Source organism: Triticum aestivum, chromosome 5A (genome assembly GCF_018294505.1).
Source record: "Triticum aestivum cultivar Chinese Spring chromosome 5A, IWGSC CS RefSeq v2.1, whole genome shotgun sequence".
NCBI lineage: Eukaryota > Viridiplantae > Streptophyta > Magnoliopsida > Poales > Poaceae > Triticum > Triticum aestivum.
In genome coordinates, this window is record NC_057806.1 from 33035800 (window position 1) to 33043971 (window position 8172).

The 8172-nt window shown below is 41.5% G+C and overlaps 1 pseudogene; it reads right to left on the reverse strand.

The window, feature by feature from the left end:
- Window positions 1–3381: 3381 nt before the first annotated feature.
- LOC123106435 (syntaxin-132-like) lies at window positions 3382–7693 on the reverse strand (annotated as a pseudogene).
- Window positions 7694–8172: the final 479 nt, after the last annotated feature.

Below are 8172 nucleotides of genomic sequence, written 5' to 3' on the forward strand. Positions count from 1 at the left end.
CAAGTGTTCTTTGTTGTTCAGTGAGCTATGTCCAGAAGGGATTAGAGAGGAGATTAAGAAAACTTTGGGAGTTGTGTCAGCCTCTTTTGAGAACAAGTATTTGGGGCTACCCACTCCGGAAGGTAGAATGAAGGATGAGAACTTCCAACCGATCTTGGACAGATTTGCAAAAAGGTGTAATGATTGGTCAGGAAGGTTCATGGCCTATGCTGCAAAGGAAGTACACGTCAAATCGGTCGTTCAGGCTCTCCCATGCTTCACTATGGGTGTTTTCCTACTTTCGAAAGGATTTTGTGACAAATATGAAAAGATGATACGTGACTTCTAGTGGGGGGATGAAGAGGGCCAGCGGAAAGTGCATTGGATGTTGTGGGAACGCATGACCCAACCTAAAAAAGCGGGTGGCATTGGCTTCAGGGATATGCATTGTTTCAACGTGGCATTGCTCGCAAAACGAAGTTGGAGGCTCATTCAGAACCCCGATAGTTTGTGTGCTAGAGTGCTCAAATCGAAGTACTATCCACATGGAAACCTCATAGATACGGTGTTTACCTCCGATCCTTCTCCGGTGTGGAAGGAGATTGAGGCCGGCTTGGAGCTACCTAAGAAAGGGATTATATGGCGAGTCGGCGATGGGAAGAGTATTCAGATTCAAAGAGATCAATGGATCCCACGTAATGAAGGATTTAAGACGGCTGCTTTTGCCAGGAGGTCAAGATTACGTTGGGTAAACCAGCTTATGCGATCGGACAGCAAAGAATGGAATGTTGAGTTAGTGAGGCAAATCTTCCACCCCTTCGATGCTGATGAAATTTGCAAAATTCCAATTCCAAAATCTAATGCAGAAGACCGAATCGCCTGGCACTATGAAAGGAATGGAGTCTTCTCAGTTAGGAGTGCCTATAGACTGGCCGCCTCAATGCAAGGTCAGACCCATCAAATTCCCTCGAGCTCATCCAGCGACCCAAACACTAGAAGCATTTGGGATCTCATTTGGAAGGCAAAGGTCCCACCCAGAGTTAGAATTTTTGGATGGCGGGTGGCTACGAATACACTTGCTACTAAGAGGAATAAATTCAAGAGGACACTGGAAGCAGCGACGAATCCAGAAAGAAAATGAAGGGGGGGGGCTCAAAGTTAATGACGAGTAAATTAAACACCTTTTAGACGAAAAAACCAATTTTCTCCTAATCCTTTTGTGCAAATAAGCTCAAATTTTACCAGATTGCTACTGGTCATATGTAGTATTTACTAGAGTTTTTTTTAGAATTTTTGACAACTATCAAATATTCAACCAAAATTAGGATCAGTTGAGCAAAATAGCTGTTATCTCCTAATCATATTGTCAAAATAAGCTTACAGTTTCCTAGATTACTACTGTAAGCATGTAGTACTTACTTGATTTTTATTTTTATTTTTTATATGACAATTTATGAACCGAAATTTGGACATTTTGTCAAAATAGCTATTATATACCAATCCCTTTGTCCAAAGATGCTCAAAATTTCCCAGATTCATACTAGTCACATCTAGTATTTATAAGAGTTTTCTCAGATTTTTTGGAAGTAGTCAAATTTTGAGGTAAAAAATGGTATTGTCAATTTAAACAGCCATACGTGCCAAATATGAGGCGTCGAGAGGTGTTGCAGGCAGCAGCCCGCTGGAATTGGTGCTCGAGACCAGTGTTTACATGGGCTGAGCAGATGGCCTGTGTTTTCTGGGCTGGGCTGGGCTGCACTGATGACTTGATGAGTAGTAGTAAAAAAATTGTTCGATTTTGGAGGGCAGGCTTGAGCCCATCCAAGCCTGCCCCTTGGATTCGCCGTTGACTGGAAGTGGATGCCACATGCGGTATATGCGGATGTGGTGAGGAGGATGAATTCCATGCGGTAGTTGCTTGTACCAAGAGTAAAGCTCTAAGGTATGAATTATGAAATGAGAAAGGAGTGGGAGATCCCTGATGAAATTTCCTTCAGGTATACTGGCCCGGACTGGCTGCAAGTTCTTCTAGATAAATGCTCAGAAGACATGCGGGCGAGGGTGCTGATGCTGCTATGGAGAGGGTGGCACCTGCGAGACAATTGTGTTCATGGGAAAGGCGATGAGACTATCAGAAAATCTGTACTTTTCCTCCTGAAGTATGAGGAGGATTTTCAGCTTGCAAATGCTTCATTGATAGAATCTGAAACAGGGAAGGCAATGTGGCCTTCGGACACCCCAGGGCCGGGTCCATCTGGCCAGACACCTAAGAGATGGACTGCCCCGCCTCAGGAGACAATAAAGATCAATTCTGACGTCACTTTCCTGCCGGCCAGTGGACAATGTTGGGCGGGTGTGATCGCACGGGACTCCAGTGGACGGGTTTTGATGTCAGTTTGCGAACAGATTGGCACTGCAGCAAGTGTGGAAGAAGCGGAGGCCAGGGCGGCTTGGGTTGGCCTGAAGGCGGTGGCAGAAGCTTACAGAGGGGCAATTGTCCTTGAAATGGACTGCTTGGTGATAGCAAATGACTTAAAAAGTGAAACTCAGATGCTATCACCATGTTATGGAGTGCTACAGGACATTCTGGACGTCTTGTGGATGTTTGCATCCTTCAGCGTCAGTCATGTGAGTAGGGTTTGCAACACCTTGGCCCATGAGCTAGGTGTGGAGGCAAGACAACATGGTGATCTTCGACTCTCCGCTACGGTTCCGGACAGGCTGATGACAATGATGCAGGATGAGTGTACTCCTCCCACTTGAGTATTCTGTATACTCGAGTATCTCAAAAAAAAAAAAGCCTCGATTTAGAGGTGCCTTTTCCATCTTGTTACCTGCATGTCAGATTTGAAATGATGATTTATTGCTGAAAGACATGCTCTTATTCTCTGAGATGGATGATGATGAGTGGTGCTCAAAGCTGGGCTTACACACTTGACGTATTTACCGCAAGGACATGACAATGGTGTATCTGATAAATAGTCAGACTATATCTCGGTTGACTGGTGCCAAGTGTCTGAAACAAGTAATTTTATGTCTCCGCTTGCCGCGCTTATTCTTAGGCATATCTGGCACTCTCGGCAAGTGAAGTTCCGGTATTTTCTTTCCCCTGTTAGATTATATATAGTGCAGTACCAGTACGGTACGGTGTTCATTTTTAGGAATAGAGTTTCTTCTTGGATAGAAAGAACAAGCTGACAAAGGATGATATACTTGAGGCATGTCACTCCAAGGATCTGTGTGTCTGCATGCCGGCTTGTGAGAATGCATTGTACTGGCATTCTACCTGTACCTGTACTGTGTGTAGGCACGCTTGAGATAATTCAGTGTTAGAGGGGCCTTTCGTCATTCAAAAGAAACTCTTCCAGATACAGGACCTGGCCATACAAACTGAGAACTCATACTAGATGGATGCTCTCTTATTGTAAACAGGAAAAAAAAACAGTAACCACGATATATATATTCTGCCGCGCCGAGATGTTGGGTTTCAAGTCGTGCTCAAGAGTTACTTCTTCCCTGGCTGGATAACTGTGAGCACGACGATAACCACTATCAGCAGGAGAACGAGTATGGCGGAGCACATGCACATTCTCGAGTTCTTCTGTAGCTTCTTTGCCTTCTGGAGAGCATCCAAACCTTGCTGCATGTAGTCAGTACCCTTTGAAACCTTGCAGAAACAAACAAAATGCCAGCATCACAGTCGTTAGCTTGCTTTATGACAAAGCCGGTTAGGTCTATTTATTACTCCCTTTGTTCCAAAATATAAGTGTCGCTGATTTAGGCTGGTCATAGTGGGGAGTAACTTAAACTAGTAACATACATATGTTACTAGTCTATGTTACTACCTTCATAGTGGGTAGTGTCATAGGTGTGGTAACATAGTTGCCTTCATTTATTACTTTGTAGACTCATTATGCATTGGAAACCGCTATGTGATGGTAACATATTATGTTACTCTATTTGCCTCTCTCCTCATTAACTACTTGCCACATCATCATTTTTGCTTATGTGGCATCTATGTTACTACCTATGTTACTCCCACTATGACCAGCCTTAGTACAAAGTTACTTGTAATAAATTAGCAACATTTATTTTGGGACGGAGGGAGTAGAATAAGGCTGGTCACAGTGGGGAGGAACTTAGGAGTAACATCACATACTCCAATACAATTTTGCTTATGTGGCACGTATTTAATGAAGAGAGAGGTGCTTGTGGTAACTAGCTAAGTTACCGGAACATCACACACTCCAAGAAATAATGAGTCTATAACCTAATAAATACATCGTTGCATGACACTACATAGATGTTCCTACCCACTATGGAGGTAGTAACATAGTCTAGGAAAGTGTGAAGTTACTAGCTTATGTTCTTGCCCATTGTGACCAGCCTAAAGCTGTTTTCATAAGTTGGTCGTCTTACATGTGTCACTATGTCATCTGTCATCTCTCCTTGGGCCACAACCAATACTGCCATATCCAGGAATATCTACAAGCCAAATCCCAGGAAATGTGTTCACAAATGCATGGTGTCAACTATTTAAAAAATTGCATAAGAGCTCATGCAAATGAAACGTAACCTGCTGCAACTCTAGAAGCTTCCTCTCTAGATCTCTTACAGCATCATGCCGCTCCTGTATCTCAGCAACAGTATCCAATATCTGCAACATGGAAAATTATCCTGATTTGATTTTGATGCATTTTCCCACAAGTGTCGATATAATGACCAAGTTATAACTCGTATATACCTGGCCTCTCCCCTGCTGTTGAACCGCATCTTTGAAAATTTGCTCGCTTCTCCCTGTCTCGATTAAATCGTCAATTGTCTGCAGATCCCAAAGTAACAGAAGAGGCACACTGTAAGATAAGCAATAGAAAGAAAAAGAATCTCAAATTGAATAACCATAGAAAAAAAAAGGTGCAACTATACCTGTTCATCAGGGCGATTACCAGTTACAGTAAATACCCTTCTTTCAACAACTTCCCGGTACTCCTGCCGGATTGATTCTCTCAATACCTGCATCAGAGGGTAACAACACCGTGTCACTCACATAGTTGCAAGATTACATTATATTATTTCACCTTCAGAGACATCAGGCTGATAGCATACTATCAATAATCTACCATAATGGCTAAGAAACATTCTTGTAAAGTTACTGGAAGTCGAAAGGAGGGCAATTTGCAAAACTCTTTCTTTTATTTTTTTAGAACATATAAGCATCAACGAAGACACTTCCACCACTTATGAACAGCCAGACGTTTCAGCATTCATATAGCTGAATGCTTGGATGGCTCATAGACATGGTAAGGCAGATTAGTTTGTCCCCTCTGCTCTATGAGGGAATATCAAATCAAATAGCCCAAGTAGTAAACAGAAATAATGACTAGTTTTAAGTTTTTTTTGTGTATCTAAAGACTACGATTAGGCATTAGAGGGAACGTTTATTTATTCACAGACAGAAAAGGAAAATCATCACATACATGTCAATTTGGACATTCAAGTTAGAGGGAAGCACTACCTGAAAACCGTCCATCCATTTCTTTAACTTCTTTTTCACTGCTCTGTAGAGATCAATCAGTAGGCAGAGTGAATAAGTAATAATTCATTTTCGCAAAAAAAGGAGAGGCTAATTCAAGCAGGCAAGAGACTCGAAACACAAATCGACAGTAAATTTAATTTACCAAGTAGTCTGTTCCCTTAATTGATCTACCGCAGAGCCCTTCCCGCGTCCAGGTTTCTTCGTGTTAGATAAGTTCTGTGACATAGCATAGGGGCAAAGAGCAAACCATAAGCAGCGTATCCGTCTTTTAGTTTATGCAGATGCGGATACAGCTAGGAAAGAAGAATAACATACATCTTTTTCCAGTTCATCAATTTTTGTTTTTGCCATACGAGCAATTTTCATCACTGCATCAATATCTTTCTCCATTTGCTTCTTAATTGCTACAAAAATGTATTGTTGTGCGTGACTATAAGTAAAGCGAAATTTTCAACTCATTAAGATAAGATTTGGAGCTGTAACCTTTCATGGCGCTTGCTTTTGTAACTGCTTTTGATTCCTCATTTGCAGTCTGCAAGCAAAGACACACAGATTCCATTATTACTATGAGAATCAATATTTGAGCACAATAACATCAGAGAAGCAGAAGCAGTAATAAGGAAATTAGAATGGGTTGGACCTGGAGTTTAGTCAATAGACTCGTCAGCTTAGCTACTAGGATCTCAATTCCTTCAACCTGCGTGTGTATGAAAGCAACATCACATGTCATTAATCTGAATTAGTGCAAAAATGGACAAATAACATCATCAGAGACTAACAAGGTTCAAAATATCATATATTGGGTTTGTATCGGTTTGGCTTGAACATATCGGATGTCGGATATCGGGTGATATATAGGAGAAAATATTTTTGGATTTTTTTTCAATATTCTGGTTCAAAAATGTATTTTTAGTAAAACAAAATATATGGCGTCAGTGCTCCAGCAAATTTTAATTCCTAGTTTGTGAACTTGTTAATTAAGAAAATATTCTAGACAGATTCTCAAAATCGTCACTCTAATATTAAAAACAATATGTTATATATGTGTTTCTACAAAATATTATGCATTTCATTGATAATAAGATGGAGTTGTACATACTTTATCTTTTTTCACTACTTTATGATAAATAGTGTTCATCGACGTACCGGTCTATATCAGTGGTCATATCAGGTCAGATATCGGCCAAATCGGTCGATATTTCGGTCAATATCGGATGATATGTGTGAAAAATGATATGTCATGTTTAATCGGTAAATCCCCAAAACTGGTAATCAGCCTACATATTTGTCATATTGGCCCATAATTTAAAGCTTGGAGATTAGTAGAGAGTTTCGCATGCACCTTCTTGAAGAAGCCATTTAAATTATCAGAGGCGTCGGGCTGATGCATCCCCATTTCAACATCCCCCCCATCTCTTGAGGAATCCCGCCGGGCAAGCTCAAAGGAATCCTGCAAAATTTGGAGTGTTTAGAAGAACATGTACTGCACCACAGCACCTGCATGAAGGCTTGTTTGATTGCTATGAATTCGATCTGATATTATAGCCAATTGTGCTGCTACTTTCATCATCAGCTAAAACCTACCAAACTAATAGGACAGGATCGTTGCCGAAATAATGCATTGACATTGTTATAACTGGTCCCAAAGGAGTATTATTAAAGCTTATATGTTGCTAGCAGAAGAGATAAACTTCTCAAAAAGAGTTTGAGCTGTCACTTTCAAAATCAGAACATGACGTATGTAATGCCAAAAGAACATTCTCAAGTTAATTACAGTGTTGAAATAAGTAATGTGATCACATTACGTGTTGTTTTCAACCTAACAAATAAACAGTGAATGGCATTTTGAGACTACAGTGCTTGCTAAGCATAAAGCTGGGACAAATAAAATCAGAATAACCTCCCGGCCGGAGAGGTTCACACAAGAGCAACCAGCCCACTGCTGATAGCGCACACACGAAAGGAGCAAGCAGATCCTAAAAGGAGGGACAAATAAATCCTGCTACTTGGAGCTCAAGCAGATCTGAGCAACTAAGCCGATTCCTGGCGAACGATTCCTTGAGGAATTTGAAGCTCGTGCGCTTGGCCTCGGCGAAGCAATTGAGCGGCGTGAAGAGATGAAAGGAGGAACATGAGGGAGGGGATGGAGAGGGAACTTACAGTTAGTAGGTTGTTCATGGCGGCGGGGCGGGGCGGGGCGGGACGAAGAGACGGCGGCGCGACGGGAGGAAGGAACAGACGGACGGCGGCGCGGCGAGGATTTAGCTGGAGGTACGCCTCGTGTGCTAGCTATCTTTCGTTTCCTTTCATTTTCTTTTCTTTCCTTGTACAAGCTCCACTATTCCTTGCAGCGTGCAAAGAATAGGACACGTCCTATTCCAACATCTTGAGCGTGGAATAGTTGAGGAAAGGCCTATGGCTCCCTCACATGGGCTGGCCACGTGCGACCCATTAAACACGTGCTTTTTTATTTCTTGAAAAAAATATTTTACTTAATGAATGCTTTTTTTTTGCGGGGTACTTAATGAATGCTTGACACCACAAAATAAAAACGAAACGCGTGCATGTCGATGTAGTACCTAAGTACACAAAGAAAATATATAAGGAAATATGTGTTTTATTAATCTTACATCAAGAAACAAATTTACAAAAAATTC